The 26,446-nt window shown below is 39.1% G+C and overlaps 1 pseudogene; it reads right to left on the bottom strand.

The window, feature by feature from the left end:
• Positions 1 to 12,755: 12,755 nt before the first annotated feature.
• Positions 12,756 to 14,531, bottom strand: LOC114025850 (annotated as a pseudogene).
• Positions 14,532 to 26,446: the final 11,915 nt, after the last annotated feature.

Raw genomic sequence — 26,446 nt, 5'->3', positions numbered from 1 at the left:
ACAGTTGGGCAAAATAGTTCCTAATTATTGTTTTAATTTCCTCTTTGTTGGTGGTGGATTCACCCTTTTCATTCTTGATACTAGTAATTTGGTTTTCTTTCTTTTTTTTTAATTAAATTAACCAAAGGTTTAAGTATTTAGGGTTTTTTCATAAAACCAGCTCTTGGTTTTATTTATTAGTTAAATAGTTTTCTTAATTTCAATTTTATTAATTTTTCCTTTGATTTTCAATGTTTCTAATTTGGTGTTTAATTGAGGATTTTTAATTTGTTCTTTTTCTAGTTTTTTTAGTTGTATGCCCAATTCATTGATCTCCTCTTTTTCTATTTTATTTATGTAAGCATTTAGAGATATAAAACTTCCCCTAAGAACTGCTTTCACTGCATCCCATAAGTTTTGGTATGTTGTCTCATTATTGTCATTCTCTTGAATGAAGTTATTGATTGTTTCTGTGATTTGTTGTTTGACCCAATCATTTTTTAGGATTAGATTATTTAGTTTCCAATTATTTTTTAGTCTATCTTTCCATGGCCCTTTATTACATATAATTTTTATTGCATCATAATCTGAAAAGGATGCATTTAATATTTATGCCTTTCTGCATTGGATTGTGACATTTTTATGCCTTAGTACATGGTCAATTTTTGTGTATGTGCCATGTACTGCTGAGAAAAAAGTATATTCCTTTCTATCCCCATTCAGTTTTCTCCAGAGGTCTATCATACCTAAATTTTCTAATATTCTATTCATCTCCTTAACTTCTTTCTTGTTTATTTTGTGGTTAGATTTATCTAGTTCAGAGAGGGAGAGGTTGAGGTCCCCCACTAGTATAGTGTTGCTGTCTATTTCTTCCTGTAACTCCCTGAACTTCTCTAAGAATTTGGATGCTATACCATTTGGTGCATATATGTTTAGTAATGATATTATTTCATTGTCTATGGTGCCTTTCGGCAGGATGTAGTTTCCTTCCTTATCTCTTTTGATAAGATCTATTTTTGCTTTTGGTTTGTCTGAAATCAGGATTGCTACCCCTGCTTTTTTTACTTCAGCTGAAGCATAATATATTCTGCTCTAGCCTTTTACCTTTACCCTGTATGTGTCACTGTTTTTCAAATGTGTTTCCTATAAACAACATATTGTAAGGTTATGGTTTTTAATCCAATCTGCTATACGCTTCCGTTTTATGGGAGAGTTCATCCCATTCACATTCACAGTTACGATTACTATCTTTGTCTTTCTCTCTACCCTTTCCCCCCACCCTGTTTATGCTTTTCTTTCTCCCTTTCCCTCCTCACTAGTGTTTTGCTTTTGACCACCGCCTCCCTCAATCCCTCCTCCTTTTTATTAGCTCCTTCCCTTTTCTTCCCCTTTACCCTTACTGCTTCTTCCCTCCCTTCTATACCCCCTCCCTTTTCTTTCCCCTTTTCCCTCCTACTGCCTATAGGGTAAGTTAGATTTCCATACCTAACTGATTATGTTAGTCCCTTCTTGAGCCAAACCTGATGAGAGTAAGGTTCAAACAATGCTCATCTCCTTCCCTTCTGTCCCTCTGCTGTAATAGGTTTTTGTGTAATGCTGTAATGTAATCTACACTTGTCTGCCTCCTCCTTTCTCAATACATTTTCTTAGATCAGATTAATACACTTACTTGGATCCATTTAACTCACTTGATTAGATTTTTTTTTATCATTATATCAAAGTCAATTTATATCCACTCCCTTTATGTATACTCCTTTAACATGGTGTAATAACAATACGGTTCTCAATAATTACAAGTGACATCTTCCCTTAGAGGGATGTAAACAGTTTACCCTTATTAACAACATATTGTATCTTTCTGTCCCATTTACCTTTTGATGTCTCTCTTGAGTCTTGTATTTGAAGATCAAATTTTCTGTTGAGCTCTGGTCTTTTTATCAGAAAGGTTTGAAAGTCCCTTATTTCATTGAATATCCATCTCCTCCTCTAAAAGATCATGTTCATTTTCACTGGGTAGTTGATTCTTGGTTGTAATCCAAGCTCCTTTGCCTTACAGAATATCATGTTCCATGATCCATGGTCTTTTAATGCAGAAGCTTAAACCTCTTATTTTTTCCTCCTTCCAGTTTTTCTGATACTCTCTGAGACATGGATATTTCCTGAAGGCTTTCCAGTACTAATCCATTTTCTCTATACCCCCCACTCCTCAATCAGTGGTGGAGGTGGGGGAGTCAGAATACTCCTTTTTCCATATTTCCAAATTTAGACTCTGCCTTTACTTTTCCTTCAGGGTCATAATATCTAAATTTATCACCAAGTCAAGTTCCTAGTGGTCATAAGCTACTGGCTCCCCAGGGCTTTCTCCCTCCTTCTTCAATGAGGTCAATGTCTGGCTCATGGTCTTTCCACCTTAATTCCTTTATACTAGAGGACTTCCACGTAGATACTCAAATTCCCTCGGACACCCTAACTTCTTAATTCTTCCATCTATTCAATCCCCATGATCAACTCTTCCACTCCTTTTTATCTATACAGAGAGATAAGCCTACTCTTAATTTTGCTAGCACTCACAAATATTCTACTTTGATGTTCATAAATTCTAAAGTGTATTTCTCTTAACCAGTCAATAAACGTTTATGAAGTGCCTTATGTTCCAGGCACCGTGATAAGTGTTGGAGATTCCAGAAGAGGCAAAAGAAAGTCCCTGACCTCAAGGAGTTCAGAACATGACGGGAGAGACAACCGACGAACGAATATATGCAAATAAGCTCTGGACAGCTTAAATAGGAAATAATTGAGAGATGAGGTCACTAGAACTAAGAAGGGTTGGGAAAGGCTTTCTGTAGAAGATGGGATTTTAGTTGGAACTTAGAGAAAGCCAGGGAAGCCAGGAGGTGCAGAGGAGGAGGGAGAGCCTTCCCAGCATTGGAGACAGCCAGAGAACATGTCCACGCCTAGAAATGGACGGTCTTGTTTGTGCAGTATCAATGAGGCCAGAGTCACTAGACTGGAGAGTACATCGTGGGGACTGTATTGTATAAATTGTTCTCTTGTTCAGCCCTAAAATTTATCATTTTACAAATCTCTCAGAAAAGTTTGTGAATTAGTTCCTGGATGTTTGAAATGGAAAAAAAAATTCAACAGATATTTTAAAGCGCTGTAAACTTAAGTGAAAGACCTACAGAAATCATATGTTCTCATATACAGTTAAATTTCTAAAGCAGACAGCTCTGTGAAGGAGGCTTAATGCATGCAGTTTCAACTTCCACCAAAATTTATAAATATCTTCCTGTTGCAGAGCATTGTAGGCACAGGGAAGATAAAAAATGGAAATTATAGCAGCTGTTTTTGAGGTGGCAAAGAATTGAAAATAGATGGACTGCCTTTTAACTGGGGAATGGCTAAACAAGTCACAGTATAAGAATGCAATGAAATAGCAGTGCTTTAAGAAATAATGAAGCGAATGGTTTAAGAAAAACCTTAGAAGACTCCTATAAATAGATGCAAAGTAAAGTGAGCAGAGCCAGGAGAACAATTTATATAGTAACCACAATATTATAAAGATAATGAATTTTGGAAGACTTAAGAACTCTGACCCAAACAATGGCCAACCAAAATTTCAAAAGCCTCACGATGAAGCATGCCATCCACCTGCAGATAGAGAAATAATGGACTAACTGCATACTGAAGCTTTCTTCTTTCACTTTCTTCCTTTCCTCCTTCCTTCATTCCTTGAGATGACTAACAGGAATTTATTTTTGCATAAATATAAATATTTGTAAAAGATTAAGGTTCCTCCCTGCCCCCTCTCAATGGGGGGGGGGGAGAATTCAAAATTGAAAATAAAATAAAATTGAATTTCAAAAAATAACCACAATAGAAAGTGATGCATGATAAGTGCCAAAGAGAGGCGCTAATCTAGGGCGTTAGGAAAGATCATTACAGTAGTTTCGTTTGGCAGCTTCTTTCTTTTAATCCTGCCCATCCCCATTTAAAGGGAGAACACTTCTAGTCCTTAATTGAAAGCCAATGCAACTACAAAAGAGGTTTATCAATTTGTCATTTTATGCAGAAGTTCCTTCTCATTCAGTTGCCAACTAGAAAATTCACAGGTATTTGCTTATAACTGCTCTTGAGAAGAGATCCTTCATCAGTTTCCAGTTGAAGAATTAAATCATTGGCTTAATTCAGGAAAATATTCCCCTGTTCTTTCCATAGCCACAAACATAGTTCCACCTGAGGATCCATGATATTCTACTTATCTAATCAGGATTCTGCCTGTTATAAATGAAGTTGGAAAATGCAAGATCTGCTAAAGAGAGCAGCTTTCCTTGGGTTGGAGTGGCTGGTTGTTTCACAAGACACTTGGCTGCTCTCTCAGATCCCTGTCTTTTTGTCCCCCATTCACCTCCAGAAAGTGAGTCAGGTAAGTGAAATGAGATTCTTTCATTAATGAACACCTTGTTTCATCTACTTTTTTCTGTCCTCTCTCCTGACTCAGAAACACTCTTAAAATGTTGCTGCTTTTAATTTGAACTTACTTACAACTTTCCATGCATATCCTGAATGACAATGCTTGCTTGTCCTCAGAAACTACACTTCTACTGGCCAGCAGTTTCTTGTTGATATTTAAAAAGAAGACAAGTTCCAACCTGTTTTGTTCTGTTCTCCTCCTCCCCCCTCCCCAAGCCCTCAACTTATTCCCTACCCCGTCCTAGGTCTATCTGGCACAAAATTGGTTATGGTACCAATGTCTTGTTTTCTGCTTGAATGAGAATTTCTCTATTTTTGTAAATGATTCAGACAACAATGAATTGCTCCCTAACTCACTTTAAATTAACTGGGAATAGCTGCTTTACTTATTTATTTTTAAAAAATTTTCCCAGTTACATGTAAAAACAATTTTTAACTTTCATTTTTAAAACTTGGAGTTCCAAATTCTCTCCCTTCCTCCCTCCTCACCTCATCATTGAGAAGGCAAACAGTTTGATATAGGTTATACATGTGTAGTCATAACAGTGATGTAGTGAAAGAAAATAGAAAAAAAACTCAAGAAAAATAAAGAAAGTAAAAAAAAAAAGTATGCTTCAATCTGTATTCAGACACCATCAGTTCTTTTTCTGGGGATAGATACCATTTTTCATCATAAGTCCTTCAGAGTTGTCTTGGATCATTATATTGCTGGGAACAGCTGTCATACACAGTTGATCATTTTACAATATTGCTGTTACTGTGTACAGAGTACATTTCATTTTGCATCAGCTCATGCAAGTCTTTCCAGGTTTTTCTGAGAGCTTCCTGCTCATCAATTCTTATAGTACAATAGTATTCCATCATAATCACATACCACAACTTGTCCAGCCATTCCTCAAATGATGGACATCCCCTCAATGTCTAATTCTTTGCCCCCAGAAATGTATAAAATGTATAAAATGAGTGTATGAAATGTATAAAAGTATTTTTGTACATATAGATCCTTTTCCTCTTTTTTTTAATCTCTTTTGGGATACAGACCTAGTACTGGTATTTCGAAGTCAAAAGGTATGCATGGTTTTATAGCCCTTTGAGCATTGTTCCAAATTCTCTGTAGAATGGTTGAATCAGTTCACAACCCTACCAAAAGTGCATTAATGCTCCTTTTTCCCCACACCACCTCCAACATTTGTCATTTACCTTTTTTTGTCCTATTAGCCAATCTTAGCTCCTTTAGTTACTTTCAAGATACCATGATGTTAAAAAGAAGGATACTATGATCTTAAAAACTATTTTGTAGCAACTAGCAAAATCTGGAGTCCCTTTAGCATGAATGCTTTACAAAGGGAACATTCTGTTTCCTTTTAGGAGCTGGGTCCCAGGTGAGGGGCCACAGTCATTTCACTACTTTATGACAGTGTATTCATTCAAGTATTTAGGTGGTTTAAGACTCAGATGCTTAATTTATTTCCATCATCATAACTACCACAGTAGTTAAGTGCAAATGGTACTTAAAGTGAATTTTCTTCTTGTAGCTTGGGCTTGAATAGATTTAGGCTTCAGTTTAGCTTCTCTGAGCAGTGCTGAATCAATTCAACAAACATTAAGCACCTGCTGTATGCAAGTCCCTGGGAAGAGAGTGATAAATAAAACCACCCTGGTCTTTGGTAGCTTGCACAGTAAAGGGAGAAAGACATAGACACAACTCCATCAGACAGAAGGGTGGGGAGGAAAAATGCAAAGGAGAGATTCAGGCAAAATAGTATGACAAACTTGAGGTGTAAGTACTCTTACTGGGGGAAAGCTTCTTCAAGGAAGTAATAATAACTAAGTTCCCCTTAGAAGAAGGGAAGAGACTTCAATAGAGTAGGGGAGAGAGGAGAATCCATTCCAGGCTTGGGGACAAGACATAGAGACAGGTCAAGGTAAGATATACTCCCCAGAAAGTGGAATACGCCCCCCCCAAAAAAAGGATGAGAAAAGTAGATTGTAGAGGAATATGAGGAGGCAGATTGTAGAAGGCATTGAGTGCCAAGATCACAAATTAGCCAGCGAAAGAAAGTAGAAGAGGGAGCCTCTTGTGGTTTTTGAGTTGAGAAATGGTATGATTAGAGCAGTTCATTGGGCATACAACTTGGGCAGTGATCTGAAGAAAGCATAGTAATACAGAGATAGACTGACAGTGGGATGGTCATTTAGGCAACATTACAATTGTCTTTAGGACAGAAGTCTCCAATGCTGTCTGAATCAGATTGAAATGTTATGGAGTCGATTTGTGTACCCTATCCCAGGAGATCCTTATATGTGGTTTAATGCCCTATTTCTGTTTGAGTTCAACACCACTGGTCTGGCATAGAAGAGAAATGGGGTGGGATGTTGTAGAAGTAGGGAATAGGCAATGGTTAAGTGATTCTATACAGGTAGTTCAGTCAGTTACTGAGAGAGGAGATAAGCTAAGATAATTTGGAGATTGTGAGCCTGGTTGACTGGTGGGGGTAGTGTCACTAACAGAAATAGCCAAGTTAAAGGGTGGTTGAAGGCTGGTTGTGAATATGAGCACCATTTATGTCATGTCCTATATGAGGTAGGACACCTGGGTAGAGATATTGGAATAGGACTAATTCTAGGAAGAAGCTGAAGGAATAAAAGATTTTCAGAGAAAGAAAGTATCCTGATGGCTATCTAGTTTAACCCATGCACAAAAGGAATCGGCACTTTTACTTTCCCTCCCACAAGTCCTCATCAAGCTTCTGTTTGAAGATTTACAGTGTAGGATGACAGAGAGATGGGCTGGGAGCCTACTGCCTCCCAAGCAGACCAGTCCTGTAGCCAACTCTGAAAAGTGTCAAAGAATACGCTGGTGCTATGGCAGTGGATAAAAGCATCATGGAAACACGATTCTCCTTGTCTATGGCAGTCACTGTTTATTTGTCATGATATCTGGAAATAATGTTAGAGGCCATTTATTATAATGCAGGTGTAGTCAGTTGTGGGTGTGAAAGAAGGACTCTAAACTGGTCTTTAAAAAACAAAATCCTTAAAGACCAAACAAGGCAGTAGTCTATGAAAACCCTAAACATAATAGTTGGCACATATATTGCAACTGAAATTTTGCAAGGCACTTTACACGTTATCTCATGTATATACACGTAGCTAGGTGGCACAGTGAAGTGGCACATTCTGGAGTCAGGAAGACTCATCTTCCTGAGTTCAAATCTGACCTCAGACACTGCCTAGCTATGCTACCTTGGGCAAGTCACTTAACCTTTTTTGCCTCAGTTTCATCATATGAAAAATGAGGTGGAGAAGAAAATGGCAAATTACTCCAGTAACTTTGTCAAGAAACCTCCATATGGGGTCACAAAGGGTCAAACACAACTGAAAAATGATTCAACAATATGTGTATTTATGACAGTCATAGGAAGTAGGTGATATTATAATCCCCATTTTATAGATGAAGAAACTGAGGCAGCCAGAGGTTAAGTGGCAGGCCTAAGACTACATTTGAATCTGAGTCTTCTGATTCCAGGACTAGGGTTCTTTGTATTGAGTCACCTAGGGGCCTAAGTAGCAAGTCTGACATAAGGCTCTCTTTTCCAGATCTACTTTGGACTGGGAGGTACTCTGGGTTGAGTTACTAGAAAATTCAAATGTCAGATTGAAGTCAAAATAAATTCTCAAAAGGTTTAGAAACTTCTAAAAAAAAAAATAGAATTCCAGTGCCTTTCCTACTTCTTTATTGTGTCTGTCTTGTGGAAGGTTAGGAGGAAGCATCTAAGTTAGAATGTTAGAAGGAACTACAGCAGTCCTTAGAACTGTTGGTTACACTGTTTGACTCAACAATAGCACTTCTAGGACTGTATCCCAAAGAAATCATGAAAAAGGGCAAAGGACCCACATGTACAAAAATATTTGTAGCAGCTCTTTTTGTGGTGACAAAAAGTTGGAAATTGAGGGGATGCCCGTCAATTGGGGAATGACTGAACATGTTGTGGTATATGAATGGAATGGAATACTATTTTGCTATAAGAAATGATAAACAGGCAGATTTCAAAAAAACCTGGAAAGACTTACATGAACTGATGCCGAGTGAAGTGAGCAGAACCAGGAGAACATTGTACACAATAACAGCAATACTATACTATGATCAACTATCACTTAGCTCTTCTCAGCAATACAATGATCCAAGATAATTCCAAAATTCTCATGATGGAAAATGCTATCCACATCTAGAGAAATAACTATGGAGTTTGAATGCAGATCAAAGCATACTATTTTCAATTTTTTTATTTTTTGTCTTCTGTGGTTTTTCCTTTTGGTTCTAATTCTTCTTTCACAAAATGACTAATGTGGCAATATGTTTAACGTGATTGTAAAGGTATTACCTATATCAGATTGCTTGGCTTCTTTGGGAGGAGTCGGGGGGAGACAGGGAGGCAGAAAAATTTCGAACTCAAAATCTTGTAGAAAATGAATGTTTGAAAACTCTGTACATGTAATTGAAAAATTAAAATAATATTTACTACAAAAAAGAACTGTTGATTACAGAAAGTACAGCTGATTTTTAATAACTCCCAAATTTTTGTTCAGTGACTTTTCTCCCCCCACCCTCACCCCCTTGCTTCTCAAATCCACAAGGCTAGAAACCCGATTCCAGGACTATTAAATGTTGACCTTGGAGTCTGTTAGAATTCTGGGGTTAAAAGTATTCTTTGCTACTACTCCAGGGACACACTTCTAATAGGTCTTTAGGATAGATTAGCTTGTGAACTGTTTTAGTTTGGAGAACAGATTGCTTCACCATCATTAAAGGAAACTATTTGATCACTTCTGCTGCAACCAAGGTGTCTTTGATATCTACTCCTCAACTTTGGTTTTGGGTCAAGAAGTTTGAAGTCCTGACTTTAAGAGGATTTCAAGATCTAGAAAGGCAGGGGAAAATCTAAAGCTTCCTCCCTTGTTGGTAGCCAAGAATATTTTTGTAAGCTCATTTTTGTATTTCTGTGATAAGCTGAGGCTAGCTCTCTCCCAGGTGAATAGAAAGCAAACTTCAGGGTACCAAAAACAATCTTTTTTTCTCCAGGAATGCTCAAACTGAGGGAGATGTGTTTGGGTTTCTTTCTTGCCTAGCCTACTTTCACCTCTTAATTCATTTCCTAGATTCTATTTTTGTTTTTCAGCTTTCCCACCAGTTGTTCTGTCTTTAATTTGTTGCTAATCTTCATTTTGTCTACCTCGACTAATTTACTATACCTTCCTTTAAGTTCATTTCCACCATGATTAGAGATTTACAAACTTCGGAATTCTTTGGGTGCAGAGAGTCTTGGCTATGGTCCTGGGATAGCATCAACACTGCTTTTAGCAGAACCTAACCCTATGGAGATCATCAACTGGGAAGATAGTACAGATTTCCATGCCCCTCTCCCCCAACCCTTTTCTTTATGGTTAGCAGTCTAATTCACAAGATGTTAAATAGTTAAGCTGACTTCTGACAAACTTCAGAAATGAGCTGTCATAGAAGAAACTATTAACTGGTTATACACTGTCCACAAATTTACCTGCATACCATATATATCATCTTGGTCCAAAAGCCAAGAAGTGACATTTATTGATCATAAAGGGATTTGAAATCCGTGGATTTAAAACATAGATGAGATTGATAAGGATGTGTTAAACTGTAAAAAAAAAAAAATGCAGCCATGCCAAGTGATCATTTTAGGATGTGAGATTTTAAGCCCCTTGAGAAAATTAGAAAGGGCAGTTTAATCAGTCAAGAAGGGACCCTCACTTGAAATAGAACCCAGCTCCTGAAGAGACTGACTAGATTGTGTCTTTTGAGGGTCATTCTGGGAGCACAGTCAATCATTTTTCTGTCCACTGATGTTGTTTTCCTTCTCTTTCAGCCCTAGAGGGTCATAATTAAAAGGATGACCAGATATTAAAATACATGGAACACCTATTCTGTGGTTATTTTATAATTACATTAATTAAGATAGGAGGACCCTTTGACCCAACAATACCACTTCTAGGGCTGTATCCCAAAGAGATCATACAAATGGGGAAAGGACCCACATGTACAAAAATATATTTATAGCAGCTCTTTCTGTGGTGGCAAAGAATTGGAAATTGAGAGGATGCCCATCAATTGGGGAGTGGCTGAACAAGTTGTGGTATATGTATGTAATGGAATACTATTGTGCTATAAGAAATGATGAGCAAGCAGACTTCAGAAAAACCTGGAAAGACTTGTATGGACCGATGGTGAGTAAAGTGAGCAGAACCAGGAGAATGCTGTACACAGAAACAAACTTTGATAGACTTAGTTCTTCTCAGCAACGCAAGGATCTAAGACATCTCCAAAAGTCTCATGATGGAAAATGCTATCTACTTCCAGAGAAAACACTATAGAGTTTGAATGCAGATCGAAGCATACTATTTGCTCTTTTTTTTTCCTCTTCTGTTTTGTTTTGTTTCTTCTTTCTTGTAGTTCATCCTGTTGGTTCTAATTCTTCTTTACAACATGACTAATGTGAAAATATGTTTAATAGGAATGTATATGTAGAGCCTATATCAGATTGCATGCTGTCTTGGGGAGGGAGGTGGGAGGGAGAGGGAGAGAAAATTTAAAACTCCAAAGCTTATTATAAAAACTAAAAAGTGAATGTTGAAAAGTAAAAACAAATTAATTTAAAAAATAAAAGAAAAAATATATGGGGGAATAAAACTCACGTCAAATTTAAAATTAAGATAGGAGGATTAAATCCTCCCTTCTCTTCCAACTGTATTAGTATACAATAATTAAATGGTCACCACATTTAGAAAAGTCTCCAACTTTCTGAGAATGATTTTTATTGAAAGTAGTTCCCCAAAAAAATTAGTTTAAAAAAAAAGGTATGGAGGAAGGGTAAATTAGTGAAGTAGGTATGGATCAGCATGCAACTTCCTGTCTATTCTCGCTGCCAACATCCCCATATAAACTCTGAAAATAACCTATTAGTGCCAAAGTTCAGAAAAAAACTCCAGATGAGATGTAACAGTCTGACTAATTAAATTCACATTGGATGATAGTGAAATCAAATGTGTTCTAGCTGAAAGCATAATTATTACCAATTACAGGAAAATTCTCCCCTATTCCTAGACAAAAAAATTATGATATCTTAAACATTCTTTCCCCAGGCATAAAATTAATTCTGTTCTTAGGAGGACAAGGTCCAAAGGAAGATATGGAAATCGGTGATGCTCCATTGGTCACTTTTCAACAGAGATCACAAGAAGAAACTTTCTGGACCAAATACCAAAACCCCCTCTTCTTTATCTCAGGGGGAGGAATGATGTTTTTAACTGGATTGCTTATTTCAATATTTGCTGCCATTGGCTACATTCCTAATGAGTTTACAATGGGAACACCTTGTATTTGCATTGGCCTCTCTACTATAACTATTGGAAATATACTGATGATTCTCATAGATGAAACGAAGTCATTGCAACCTTTAAGAGTTGCTAGACAAAGTACAACCCAAGGCATTATCATGATGCAGAATAGAGCCCGAACCTCTATCAGGAACAACTACCAGGAGCCTGGACCTCTACCAAGAACTTCTACCAGGAGGCAGAACCTATACAGGAACCTCTACTAAGAATACAACCCAAGTCCCTATCATGATGTGTATAACAGCACGCAAGCTATTACTACAATCCAAAATACAACCCAAGATTCTACTGAGGTTTAAACTTCATAATCATCTAAATATACAAAAACTTCCCTGTGGCTAAGTTTCCAGGAACTTCCAATATTGTACAGAATCTGAATCAAACCAAAGGTCTTTTCTCCTGCTCTCCCAGGGAGTGGGGCTAGTTGGTCACTTAGAAAATCAAGGCTTGAGAGAATATAAAACAGGAAGAGGATTCCTGCTGGTGCCTAGGCTGGGCAACACATGGGGACATTACAGAAGGAGCTGCCCTGAGGAGGGGGAGATAGGAAACCAGAGTTGATGAGAGGGTGGGAACCCCAATATATATTACATGCACTTTTATGCCCTCCAGCCCCTCCAAACCCAAGTGTCCACACCAGTTCATAGCCATGGTTGGGCTGCAGCTCAGTCAGTTTGCTCTGCTTTGTGGCTTTGTGTAGAGTTTAAAACCTGAGGATAAACTTGGACCAGCGTCAGATGCTCCCTCACTGTTGGTGGTAAGATGGAAGCAGGTATCTTTGAGATCATCTTTCCCTTCCTGTTTGTAACCAAGTCTTTCCTTCTAGAGAATGTGGTGGGAGGTTAAAGGGGGAGTTGGTGCTGATGTTGCCCTTAACCCTCTGGAATGTCATTGTGACCAGGTCAAAACTTCTCACTTGGGTTTCCCAGGTCCTTACAAACTTTGCTGATCTGGGCAATCTCTGGCTTCCCTGGAAACACGGGTTTCTAAGTTAACAAATCTGCAAATATACAGTCCACTAACCACATGCCTACTGCAGTGGAATATTCCTTGGCCCCTTGTAATAGCTCTGGGGTCTGGTACCAGAGTTTCACCACTACCAGCATATAAGCTTTTAATGGGGAGCAATATTCTTTGGCCAACCTCAAGTCACCAACTTTTAAAATGCCCACTGAGGAGCAGGTTGGAGGTCTTCAGGTCCTGGTGAAGGGTCCAGTTGTCATGAAGATGCTTCACCCTTCACAGGAGTTGGACCATCGGTGTCTTCACTTCCCCTGGCAGGAAGGGTTGCTTCATTGCCTCCATAAGGCTCCTGAGGTCATGCTCCACATAATTCATCATGATGGACACCTTCTCCATGTTGCTGCCCAACAGGATCTCCCACACAGTGACAATTTTTGGGTGCTGAGCTTTCAGGGTGCTATTGACTTCCCAGAGGGAGATAATCAGGAATCTTCTTTCTTCTTTTCCATTTTCAACCATTTCAGAGACACAGTTTCATCAGTCTTTATATCCTTTGGTTTGTATTCCACAGCATATGTCCCTTCTTCCTTCCTGTTCAGACTCTCCTGCTACAGTTCAATGGCAGATAAGGCTGGAGAGTTGGGATGTAATCTCCTTCCCCCATGGTGTTGGATGCAGCATCCCCTCTCCCATTTCTTCTCTCTCTCTCTCCCAAATCTCAATCAAACTTGACTCTGCATCAGCTAACAATTGACTTCCCTTCTCTTGCTCTTCTCTTCACTCATTTCTTCTTCACTCACTTCTTCAGCAGACTGATGAGATACTCCCTCAGAATTGCTGCCTGTCTCCTCCTCTTCTTCTTTCTCCTCTGATCCCTCACTGCTGCTGCTGAGGACTCAGTTGAGCTGGTCGTCTTCACGCTGTTGCTGATTTCTTGTGAGTCAGAAAGGGGATCCTCTCTTCCAGCTTCTCTCTTTGATTGGTTTCTTGCCATGCCCTTGCTCAGATCCCTGGTTGCTGGATCTAATGTCTGTGACTTCCTTTTACTTTGACTCCATAATCTTCTCACACTTTTCTGTGATAAGCAGAAACTTCTCTTCTGGCCTTTTGCTCTCTGTGCCTCTTAGAGTCTCTCCCATTCCTTCTGTTCCCTTCTTCCTCCTGCTGCTCCTTCATCTTTCCTTCTGGTTCTCACTTTAGCTCCAGATGTTCAAGATGATCCCTCTTCCTCCTGGAATGTTCTCTAGCCATCTCCTCCTTTTCTGCCTTTCCCATTCCCACCAAACTTTATCCTGCTCCTCCCGATGCCTTTTTCCACAGCTCGTGTTCTCACTCCTTCTTTCACCCTGCCATGCTTCATTGGGCCCAATGACTCTGGTACCTACCCTTCTCTTTCCTTTTATCATCCTTCCTGTGATGAGCTTTTTTCCTTATGTGACATTAGCTGGGGTGGTTTGATGGTCAGGGTGTCACCTTCTTCACCTCTATCTTCCATAGAATCTGCCTTCCTATCAGGTGAATTCCTGATCATTATCTCCATGGGGTGATCTCTCAGCTTCCCTTCTTCAAGGAAATCCCCATCACCAGAATTTTATTGTTTTACCTCTGCCTTCCTTTGTTTCTCCCTCCCCAGCTTCTCCTGAAGCGTTTCATATAAAGTTTTTCACTTTCCAAGAATGCTTTTCATCACCCGTTTGAGTTAAGACACACACTGCATCTACCACCACCACAGCTGCTGCCCACCCACCCAGAGACTGAGGAGAAGCAGCACTGAGTACAGGAGAGGTGTGTCATTTCCCACTTGGCATGACCTGGTGATGTCACATTTGAGCTTTCCATCTAAGTTTTTAAAAACTTTCTCTCATGAAATTTTGAACATTAAAATTGTCTGTTTTTAACAAATATTCTAGTCTTTATCATCTGTGGTGTTTTCCTTCTATCTAAACATGTTTTCCCTAAATTCTACATTTTAGGGTGTGGGGGAGAACTTTTAGGACTTGAATGTCTGTCTAAGCTCTAAGATTTCTGCTCTCTTCCCTTGTAGTCAGACACCAGAGCATTTGTGCAATTGTTACACAATGGGCAGAATAAAGATGAACTCAGATTGTGTGGGTAGGGTACTTTGTACCTAGAGCTAGGAAGAACTTTATTAAGTCGGACACTAATTCAGCCTCCTTAAGCAACTATCTTAAGTCCTTACCTAGTCTTTCCTTCTAAGAAACTTAGATCGGTCCTTGTCAAACTTCCACCCGCTGCTCTTTGTGCTTTCTAGGCCCAAGGTGAAAAAAAATCTAACCTTCTTTTGTAGTGGGAACAAGGGAAGTGCCAAGTGTAAGGGAAAAGTGCCATCTCAGTGAGGCAAAATGAGGTCTCAGTAAAATAACTGAAGCAACTTGTTGACCCAGTATATAATTCTGAGCCTGGAGTGGGGAAGACCTGAGTTCAAATGCAGCCTCAGGTTCCTAGCACCTGTGTGTCCACAAAACCTCTGCCTGTGTCTGTTTCCTTGTAGTTCAGTGAAATAACAATAGCACTTACCAAGATTATGGTGAGGACAAAATGAGAATATACAGTGGTTTTATAATTGTTAGCTATAGCTATTTTTCATTTTCAATCTAATAAACATATTTTAAGTGCCTACTCTTTACCAGGCACTAAAGTAAGTAATGAGAATAAAAATACAAGCAACAAGGAAGACAGTCCCTGACCTCGAAAAGGTTACATTCAAATAGGGAAAGATAGCAAAAGGGGAGCTAAAAAGTGTGAAAGGGTTATTGAGGAAAACTACGCCACTCAATCACAGGCATAGATTTTTTATTAATTTATTTTTAGTTTTCAACATTTACTTCCATAAACTTAAAAATTTTTTTTTTCCATAAACTTTTGAGTTTTAAATTTTCTCCCTCTCCCTCCCCAAGACAGCATGCAATCTGATATAGGCTCTACATATACATTCCTGTTAAACATATTTTCACATTAGTCATGTTGTAAAGAAGAATTAGAACCAACAGGATGAACCACAAGAAAGAAGAAACAAAACAAAACAGAAGAGGGGGAAAAAAAAGAGCAAATAGTATGCTTTGATCTGCATTCAAACTCCATAGTTCTTTCTCTTGATGTGGATAGCATTGTCCATCATGAGACTTTTGGAGATGTCTTAGATCCTTGCATTGCTGAAAAGAACTAAGTCTATCAAAGTTAGTCATCACACAACGTGATTGTTTCTGTGTACAGCATTCTCCTGGTTCTGCTCACTTCACTCACCATCAGTCCATACAAGTCTTTCCAGGTTTTTCTGAAGTCTGCTTGCTCATCATTTCTTATAACACAGTAGTATTCCATTACATACATATACCACAACTTGTTCAGCCATTCCCCAATTGATGGGCATCTTCTCAATTTCCAATTCTTTGCCACCACAGAAAGAGCTGCTATAAATATATTTTTGTACATGTGGGTCCTTTCCCCATTTGTGTGATCTCTTTGGGATACAGCCCTAGAAGAAGTATTGCTGGGTCAAAGGGTATGCACATTTTTTGAGCCCTTTGGGCATAGTTCCAAATTGCTCTCCAAAATGGTTGAATCTTTTAACAATTATACCAACAATGCATTAGTGTTCCAATTTTCCCACATCTTCTCCAACCTTTATCATTTTCCTGTTTTGTCAAGTTAGCCAACCTGAGAAAACTGCCTGTTCTTACCCTTCGTCCATTTACCAATTGGAGAATGACTTGTATTCTTATAAATTTGACTTGGTTCTCTGTACATTTTAGAAATGAGGCCCTTATCAGAGACACTGGTTATAAAAATTATTTCCCAGTTTTCTGTTTCCCTCCTACGCTTTGTTGTATTGACTTTGTGCAAACACTTTTCAATTTAATGTAATGAAAATTATCCATTTTGCATTTCACAATGTTCTCTATCTCTTGTTTGGTCATAAGTTCTTCTGTTCTCCATAAATTGGACAGGTAAACTATTCCTTGCTCTCCGAATTTGCTTATAGTATCAGCCTTTATATCTAAATCATGTACCCATTTTGATTTTTTTGGTATATGGTGTAAGATTTTGGTCTCTGCCTAGTTTCTGCCATACTCTTTTCCAGTTTTCCCAGCAGTTTTTGTCCAATAGTTAGTTCTTATCCCAGAAGCTGGAGTCTTTGGGTTTAGCAAACAGTAAATTACTATAGTCATTGACTACTGTGTCTTGTGTACCTAACCTATTCCACTGATCTACCACAGAGGCATAGTTTTGAAGTCAAACAGCCAGGAATCCTTATTCTAAGAGGGGAATGAAATAAAATAATGAATCAGAGAAACTTCTATTAAGGAAAAAAAAGAATAGAGTTAGAATTCCAGGTTTGGCTCCAACAGCCAGACCACTGTTTTCAGGAAAAAGAGCTAGAATGTGTTTATGTTGATTCCAATAGGTAGCATAGACATCACCATGTCCCACCTGCTCCCCAAAGACCTCTTCTGGCAGTCACCCAGGCCAAGCAAGCACCTGGTAGCTTGCTGTAATAATAAAACCACCACCCACCTAAAGAATACAGTTTCTAGGTGCCCTCCATTCTGACTAACCCCCAACTCCTGCTGCCTCCTGCTCTGGTTCCCAAACTCCCTATGTCATACCCTTTCCTGCCCTTGTCCCTCATGAGTCTGGTTTCTGTGACCTCCCAGGATACAACACCACCTCCTGCCACAAAGTTGAGACTTAAGGGAGGAAGTGGAACAGTACAATCACCTGCCTCCCTTAACAGACTTCTCTCCATCTTTTGTTATGACTCCTATATTCATTTCTCAAGGAGTCATATTGCCAGCCCTTTTACTCTCCTCATCCCCTTGATACTGAATCCCTGACTACCAATGAACAAACCTCACTCCCAAGCCTAGTTGTCCTCTCTGTTATTCCAGTCCATTTCAGCTCTTCCACACAAGGTTCCACTCCAGACCTGCCTGCCCCTTTTACTGTGCCCTCTGGAATGCCTGTTCCATAATGAACACGTTTCCTCACATCTTAAACCACTGTTATTTTTTGCTCCTTCCATTTTCTCTGATACTCACTGAGACATAGAGTCCTCCTGAAGGCATTGTTCCTCTAGGTACCTTTCTAGTACTCCATTTTCTTTATACCCCCTACTCTCCAATCTGTGATGGAGGTGGAAGAGTCTGAATAGCCCTTGCTAAATTTAGACTTTGCCTTTTCTTCTCCTTCAGGGCCATGACATCCAAATTTATCACCAAGTCAAGTTCCTAGTGGTCCTTATCTACTGGGCCCCCAGGGGCTTTCTCCCTCCTTCTTCAATGAGTTCAATGTCTGGCTCATGGTCTTTCTACCTTAATTCCTTTATACTAGAGGACTTCCACATAGATACCCATGTTCCCTTGAGCACCCTAGCTTTTAATTCCTCACTCTATTAAATTCCCATGATCAACTCTTCCACTCCTTTTTATCTATACACAGCAATGAGCCTACTCTTAATCTTGACAGCACTCACAAATATTCCACTTTGATGTTTACAAATTCTAAAATGTATCTCTCTTAACCAGTCAATAAACATTTATGAAGTGCCTGCTATGTTTCAGGCACTGTGATAAGTGTTGAATATTCCAGAAGAGACAAAAGAAAGTCCCTGAACTCAAAGAGTTCACAATATGATGGAGAAGACAACCAACAAATAAATATATGCAAATAAGCTCTGGACAGCCTAAATAGGAAATAATTGAGAGATGAGGTCACTAGAATTCAGAAGGGTTGGGGGCTGGGATTCTTAAAATCTATCCATTGCTCAGATTCTTATAATCTAGTCAACAGCTTACTAATGTTCAGACTCCTTAAGAGTCTGCCCAATATGACGGATGTTCTAATAAACCTTGTCTTTGCCTGAAAAAAAAAAAAACAGAAGAAGGGTTGGGAAAGGCTTCCTGTAGAAGATGGGATTTTAGTTGGAACTTAGAAAGCCAGGGAAGTCAGGAGGTGCAGAGGAGAAGAGCCTTCCCAGCATTGGAGACAGCCAGAGAACATGTCCACACCTAGAAACGGAGGGTCTTGTTGGTGCAACATGAAGAAGGCCAGACTCACTACATCAAACAGCACATAGTAAGGACTATCATTCTATAAATTGTTCTCCCAGGTATGCCCCAAAGTTTACTGCTTTACAAATCTAAAGTTTGTGAATTACGTCCTCAAGGTTTGAAATAGACAAAAATTTCAACAGATAGTTTAAAATTCTGTAAACTGAGGTGGAAGGTTTACAGAAACCATATGATCTTACTAAATACTTGAGTTTTTAAACATACATACATACATACATACATACATACATACCTGAGTTTCTCAAGCAAACAGTTCTGTGAAGGAGGCTCAATGTAGGCAGTTTTTTCTTACTCCATAATTCAAAAGCACCTTCCAGCAGCAGAACATTGCACCAGGAACTGGGAAAGATAGAAAATGGAAATAAGACAAAGTTCTTGGTCTCAGAGAGCTAAGAGTATATTAAGGGAATAGGACATACATGTAAATTAACATAATATTAATGTTGGAAAGGATCATGACTAAACAAGAGAAGAGAGGTTCACAGGAGATAAAATGTACAACTTTAATGATATAAAATGAAAAGGTTTTTGCCAAACAAAAGCAATCAAGTTAAATTAGAAGAGAAGCAGGAAATTAGGGGGAAATTTTTGTAAAACTTTCTTTGCTAAAAGTCTCATTTCCATAATAAATAGAGAACTGAGTCAAATTGATAAGCATAAGAGCCATTTCCCAACTGATCAGTGGTCAAAGGATATGAATAGGCAGTTTTCAGAGGAAGAAATCCAAGCTTGTAATAGCCATATGAAAAAATGTTCAAATCTAATAATTACAGAAATTTAAATTAAAACAACTTTGAGGTAGCACCTCAAACCCTTCAGATTGGCTATGTTGACAAAAAAAGGAAAATGACATATACTGCAGGGCCTATGAGAAAACAGGTAGATTAATGCATTCATTGTTGGCAGAGTTATGAATTCTGAAATAATGATTTGTAACTATGTCCAAAAAGCATTTAAATTGTAAATATCCTTTGATTGATCGATACTGTTACTAGATCTGTATCCTAAAGAGATCAAAGAAAGAGGAAAAGGACCCAAATGTAAAGTATATAGCCCTTCTTTTAGAGGTGACAAAGAATTGGAAACTGATGGGCTACCTATCAACGAAGGGAATGGCTGAACAAGTTAAGATACATAAATGTGATGGGATATCATTGTGCTTTAAAAAATGATGAAAGGAATGGTTTCATAAAAACTGGGTAGACTTCTGTGAATTGATGCAAAGCGAAGTGAGCAGAACCAGGGGAACAATTTATATAATAAACTCAATATACAAAGATAGTGAACTTTGGAAGACTTAAAAACTCTGACTAACACAATGACCAATCACAATTCCAAAAGATTCATGATAGTGGCAGCTAGGTGGTGCAGTAGATAGAGCACCAGCCCTGAAGCCAGGAGGACCTGAGTTAAAATCCTGCTTCAGACCAAACACGTGACACTTACTAGCTGTGTGACCCTGGGCAAGTCACAACCCCAATTGCCTTAAAAAAATAAAGATTGATGGTGAAGCATGATATCAACCTGCAGAGAGAGAAATGATGGACTCAAAAGTGCGTGTTGAAGCTTTTTTCTTTCTCCTTTTTTGTTTCCACTTTCCTTCCTTCCATACTTCCTTCCTTTGTTTCTCTCATTTTTGTTCCTTCCTTCTTTCCTTTTTTCCTTCTTATATCCTTCCTTCCTCCCTTTCTTTCTTCTTTCCTTCTTACTTTTTTCCTTCCTTCCTTCTTTTATTTCTTGCTTTCCTTTTTTTTTGTTGTTGCTAATGTAGGAATTTGTTTTGCATAAATATATATCTTTGCAAAAGATTTATCACCCCTATGTGTGGGGAAGAGAATTTAGAATTGGAAATAAAATGAAATTGAATTGAAAAAAGGAACTGCAATAGAAAATGATGCAAGATAAGTGCCAAAGAGATATACCACATAGGTGCTAATCTAGGCAGTTTGGAAAGACAGTTACAATAATTTTGTTTAGCAGCTTCTTTCTTTCAGTCCTGCCCCCCAACATTCAATGGAAGAACCCCTCTAGTTCTTTTCTTTTCGATTTTTGGTGAGGCAATTGGGGTTAAATGACTTGCCCAGGATCACACAGCTAGTAAGTGTCAAGTGTCTAAGATCAAATTTGAACTCAGGTCCTCCTGACTCCAAGCCTGAAGCTCTATCCACTGCAAAGATTTTCTTTTTTTCTTTAGGTGAGGCAATGGGGGTTAAGTGACTTGCCCAGGGTCACACAGCTACTAAGTGTCAAGTGTCTGGGATTGGATTTGAACTCAGGTCCTCTTGACTTCAAGGCCTGAGCTCTATCCACTGTGCCACCTAGCTGCCCCACCTTTAGTTCTTAACTGAAAGCCAATGCAACTACAAAAGGAGTTTATCAATTTGTCATTTTTATGCATAAGTCCTTTCACAATGAGATGCCAGCTAGAAAGTTGACAGGTATTTGCTTATAACTGCTCTTGAGAAGAGTTCCTTCATGAATTGCTAGTTAAAGAAATAAATTATTGACTTAATTCAGTCTTTTGATCTTTCCAGAGATTCACTTGAGAATCCATGATATTCTAATTACCTAATCAGGATTCTGCCTCCTATAAATGAAGTTGAAAAATGCAAGATCTGCTGAAGAGAGAACCTCTCCTTGGGTTGGAGTGGCTGGTTGTTTCACAAGACATTTGTCTGCTCTCTCAGATCCCTGACTTTTTGTCTCCCAGTCACCTTCAGAAAGTAAGCCAGGTAAGTGAAACTTGAGATTCTTTCATAAATGAATACCTCGTTTCTTCTACTTTTCTCTGAAACACTCTCCCCCCCCCCCAGAAGCACTCATTAAATGGTGCTGCTTTTGATTCAAAAATAATTGCAACTTCCTTTGCATATCCTGAATGATGATGCTTGCTTCCTCAGAAACCATACTTCTACTAGCCAGCAGTTTCCTGCTGATATTTAAAAAGAAGTCAAATTCCAATCTGTTTTGTTTTCTTCACCTCTCCCTAGCCTTCACCTTCTTCCCCATTCTCCCCGAGGTCTATTTGGCACAAAATGGGTTAGTATATCAATGTGTTATTTTCTGCCTGAGTGAGAATTTCTCTATTTTTGTAAATGATTCAGACAAAAATGAATTGCTCCCCAACTCGCTTTAAGTTAACTGGCAAAGGCTACTTCAGTTATCTTCAAGATAGTATGATGTTAATAATCTTTTGTGGCAACCAGCAAAATCTCGAGTCCCTTCAACATGCATGCTATCCAAAGGGAGCATTCTCTTTCCTTCTAGGAGATGGGCCCCAGATGAGGGGTCACAGTGTTTTCACTAATGTATATGGTGTATTCATTCAAGTACTTGGGTGGTTTAAGATTCAGAAACTTAGGGGCAGCTAGGTGGCACAATGGATAGAGCTCCAGCCTTGGAGTCAGGAGGACCTAAGTTCAAATCTGGCCTCAGACACTTGACACTTACTAGCTGTGTGACCCTGGGTAAGTCACTTAACCCCAATTGCCTAAGCAAAAAAAAAAAAAGACTTAGATGCTTGACTTATTTTAAGTATCATAGTCACAACCTGTAAGTGATACTTAAAGGAAAAGGGAATTTTCTTCTTGTAGTTGACTTGGGCTTCAGTTTGACTGCCCTGAGCAATGCTGAATCAATTTAACAAACATTAAGCACCTACTAGTATGCATCCCTGGGAAGAGAGTGATAAATAAAACAACCCTGGTCTTTGGTAGCTTGCACAATAAAGGAGGAAAGGCATAGACACAACTCCATCAGACAGAAGGGTGGGGAGGAAAAATGCAAAAGAGAGGTTCAGGCAAAATAGTATGACAAACTTGAGGTATAAGTACTCTTACTGGGGGAAAGCTTCTTCAAGGAAGTAATAATAACTAAGTTCCCCTTAGAAGAAGGGAAGAGACTTCAATAGAGTAGGGGAGAGAGGAGAATCCATTCCAGGCTTGGGGACAAGACATAGAGACAGGTCAAGGTAAGATACATTGACTAGAATGTAGAATACCTCCCCCCCAAAAAAGATGAGAAAAGTAGATTGTAGAGGAATATGAGGAGGCAGATTGTCAAAGGCCTTGAGTGCCAGGATCACAAGTTAGCCAGCAAAAGAAAATAGGAAAGGGAGCCTCTTGTGGTTTTTGAGTTGAGGAATGGCATGATTAGAGCAGTGCAATGGGCATATAGCTTGGGCAGTGGTCTGAAGAAAGCATGGGAGGACAGAGATAGACTGACAGTGGGATGGTCATTTAAGCAGCATTACAATTGTCTTTAGGACAGAGGTCTCCAATGTGGTCTGAATCAGATTGAAGTGTAATGAAGTCACTTTGAGTCCCCCATCCCAGGGATCCTTACATATGGTTTAATGCCCTATTTCTGTTTGAGTTCAACACCACTGGTCTAGAATAGAAGAGAAATGAGGTGGGATGTTATAGAAGTAGGGAACAGGCAATGGTTAAATGATTCTATACAGGTAGTTCAGTCAGTTACTGAGAGAGGAGATAAACTAATTTGGAGACCATGAGTCTGGTTGACTAGTGGTGATAGTGCCATTAACAGAAATAGCCAAGTTAAAGGGTGGGTGAGAGGTGGGTGTGAATATGAGCACCATTTATGTCACATCCTGTATGAGGTAGGACACCTGGGTAGAGAGACTGGAATAGGACTGATTCTGGGAGGAGGCTGAAGGAATAAAAGATTTTCAGAGAAAGAAAGTATCCTGATGGCCATCTAGTCCAACCCATACACAAAAGGAATATGTACTTTTACTTTCCCTCCCACAAGTCCTCATCAAGCCTCTGCTTGAGGATTTACATTGTGGCAGAGAGATGGGCTGGGAGCCTACTGCCTCCCAAGACAGACCAGTCCTGTAGCCAGCTCTGCAAAGTGTCCTTCATAGAAGGATACACTGATGATTTGGGAGTGGATAAAAGCATCATGGAAACATGATTCTCCTTGTCTATGGCAGTCACTGTTTATTTGTCATGATGTCTGGAAATAACATTAGAGGCCATTTATTACAACGCAGGTGTAGTCAGTTGTTGGTGAGAAAGAAGGACTCTAAACTGGTCTTTAAAAAACAAAGTCCTTAAAGACCAAACAAGTCAGTAGTCTATGAAAACCCTAAATACAATAGTTGGCACACATATTGCAACTGAAATTTTGCAAGGCACTTTACACGTTATCTGAGGTATAAACAGGCAGCTAGGTGGCACAGTAAAAAGAGTGCCCAGACTGGATGTAAGACTGATGTTCCTGGGTTTACATCTGGCCTGGGACATTTCCTATCTGTGTGACCGTGGTCAAGTCATTTAGCCCTGTTTCCCTCAGTTTTTTCAACTCTAAAATGAGCTGGAGAAGAAAATGCCCAAGCACTCTAATAACTTTATTTAATTTGGTGAGGCAATTGGGGCTAAGTGACTTGCCCAGAGTCACAAAGCTAGTAAGTGTTGTGTGTCAGAGGTCTGATCTGAACTCGGGTCCTCTTGACTCAAGAGCTGGTACTCTATCCACTGTGCCACTTAGCAGCCCCGAACTCTAGTAACTTTAGCAAGAAATACCCAAATGGGCTCACAAAGAGTGAGACATGACTGAAACATGCCTAAAAACTTGCACATTCACAATAGTTGTAGGAGGTAAGTGCCATTATTAACCCCATTTCAGAGATGAAGGAATTGAGGCAGAGGTTAAGTGACAGGCCTAAGGCCACATCTAAACTTGAGTCTTGTGATTCCAGGACTAGGGCTCTATGAACTGATCCTCCTAGGGGCCTAAGGAGCAAGTCTGACATAAGGCTTTCTGCTACAAGTCTACTTTGGATTGGCAGGAACTCTGGGTTGAGATACTATGAAAAGCTAATGTGTCAAACTCAAGGCAAAATAAATTCTCAGAAGGTTTAGAAATTTCTTAAAAAAAAAAAAAAAAAAGAATACTAGTGCCTTACCTACTTCTTTTTCTTTACTGTGACTGTCTTATGGAAGATTAGAAAGAGAAAGGTGGAAGATTAGAAAGAGAAAGGTAGAATGTTAGAAGGAACTAGGGGTGCTCTAGTCTTCAGAACTGCAGGTTGCCGAAAGTACAGCTGCTTTTGAATAACTTCCAAATTTTTTTTCTGTAACTCTTCTCCCCTTCACCCCCACCCTCCTTTCTCATATCCACAGAGGTAGAAACCTGGCTCCAGGACTATTAAAATTTGACCTTGGAGTCTGTTAGAATTCTGAGGTTCAAAGTATTCTTTGCTACTAACTCCAGGGGTGCACTTCTAATAGGTATTTTGGATACATTAGTTTGTGAACTGTTTCAGTTTGGAGAACAGATTGCTTCACCATCACTAAAGGACACCATTTGACCACCTCTGCTACAACCAAGGTGTGTTTGACATCTACTCCCCAGCCTTGGTTTTGGGTCAAGAAGTTTGAAGTCTTGACTTGCAAGATTCCAAGATATGGAAAGGCAGAGGGAAATATATAGCTTCCTTCCTTCTTAGTAGCCTAGACTGTTGTTGTATGTTCATTTTTGTTCTTCTGTGATAAGCTGAGGCCAGCTTTGTCCCAGATAAACAGAAAGCAAACTTCAGGGTATTTGAAACAATCTTTTCCCCCGATAATGCTCAAACTGAGGGAGGAGTATTGAGTTTCTTTCCTACCTAGCCTAACTTTACCTCCTAATTAATATCCTATATCCTATGTTTTCCAGCTTTCCCACCAATTGTACTGTCTTTATTTTTTTTGCTAATATTCATTCTGTTCAACTAAAATAATTTACTACACTTTCCTTTAAATGCATTTCCATCATTATTGTAGATTGATGAACCTGGTAATTCTTTGGGTACAGGGGAGAGTAGTACAAGATTTCCCTGCACCCCTCCCTGTTCTAACACCTTTTTGTAATGATTAGCTGTATAATTCCCAAGATGTTATATAGTTAAGCTGACTTCTGACGAACTTCAGAAATGAATTGTAATAGAAGAAACTATTGACTAGTCCAGGGGTGGGGACCCTGTTACCTAGAGCCCTCACGTGGCTCTCTAGGTTCTCAAGTGCAGCCCTTTGATTGAATACAAATTTATTTTGTGAAGTTTGGATTCAGTCAAAGGACCCCACTTGAGGACCTAGAGGGCAAAAAGAGGGTTCAAGGCAACAGGTTCCCCACCCCTGGACTATGTTGCACATTGTCCACAAATTTACCTGCACACCATTTATACTATCTTGGCCCAAAAGCCAAGAAGTCACATTTATTGATCATAAAGGGATTTGAAATCCCTGGACTTAAAACATAGATAGGATTGATAAGGATGTGCTAAACTGTGTGTGGGGGGGGAAATGCAGCGATGCCAAGTGATCATTTTAGGAGGTGAGATTTTAAGCCCCTTCAGATAATTAGAAAGGTCAGTTTAATCAGTCAAGAAGGTGTGAGAGATAATGATCTCTCAGACTTGAAGCCTCCTCAAAGGGTTAATAGTTTTTGTTGTTAGTTCTCACAAAGGGAAGCAATTAGGAGATCACTGGTCATTTGGAGAA

Source organism: Vombatus ursinus, unplaced genomic scaffold (assembly GCF_900497805.2).
Source record: "Vombatus ursinus unplaced genomic scaffold, bare-nosed wombat genome assembly UNPS02014832.1, whole genome shotgun sequence".
NCBI lineage: Eukaryota > Metazoa > Chordata > Mammalia > Diprotodontia > Vombatidae > Vombatus > Vombatus ursinus.
This window is presented reverse-complemented; position numbering and strand designations above follow the sequence as displayed.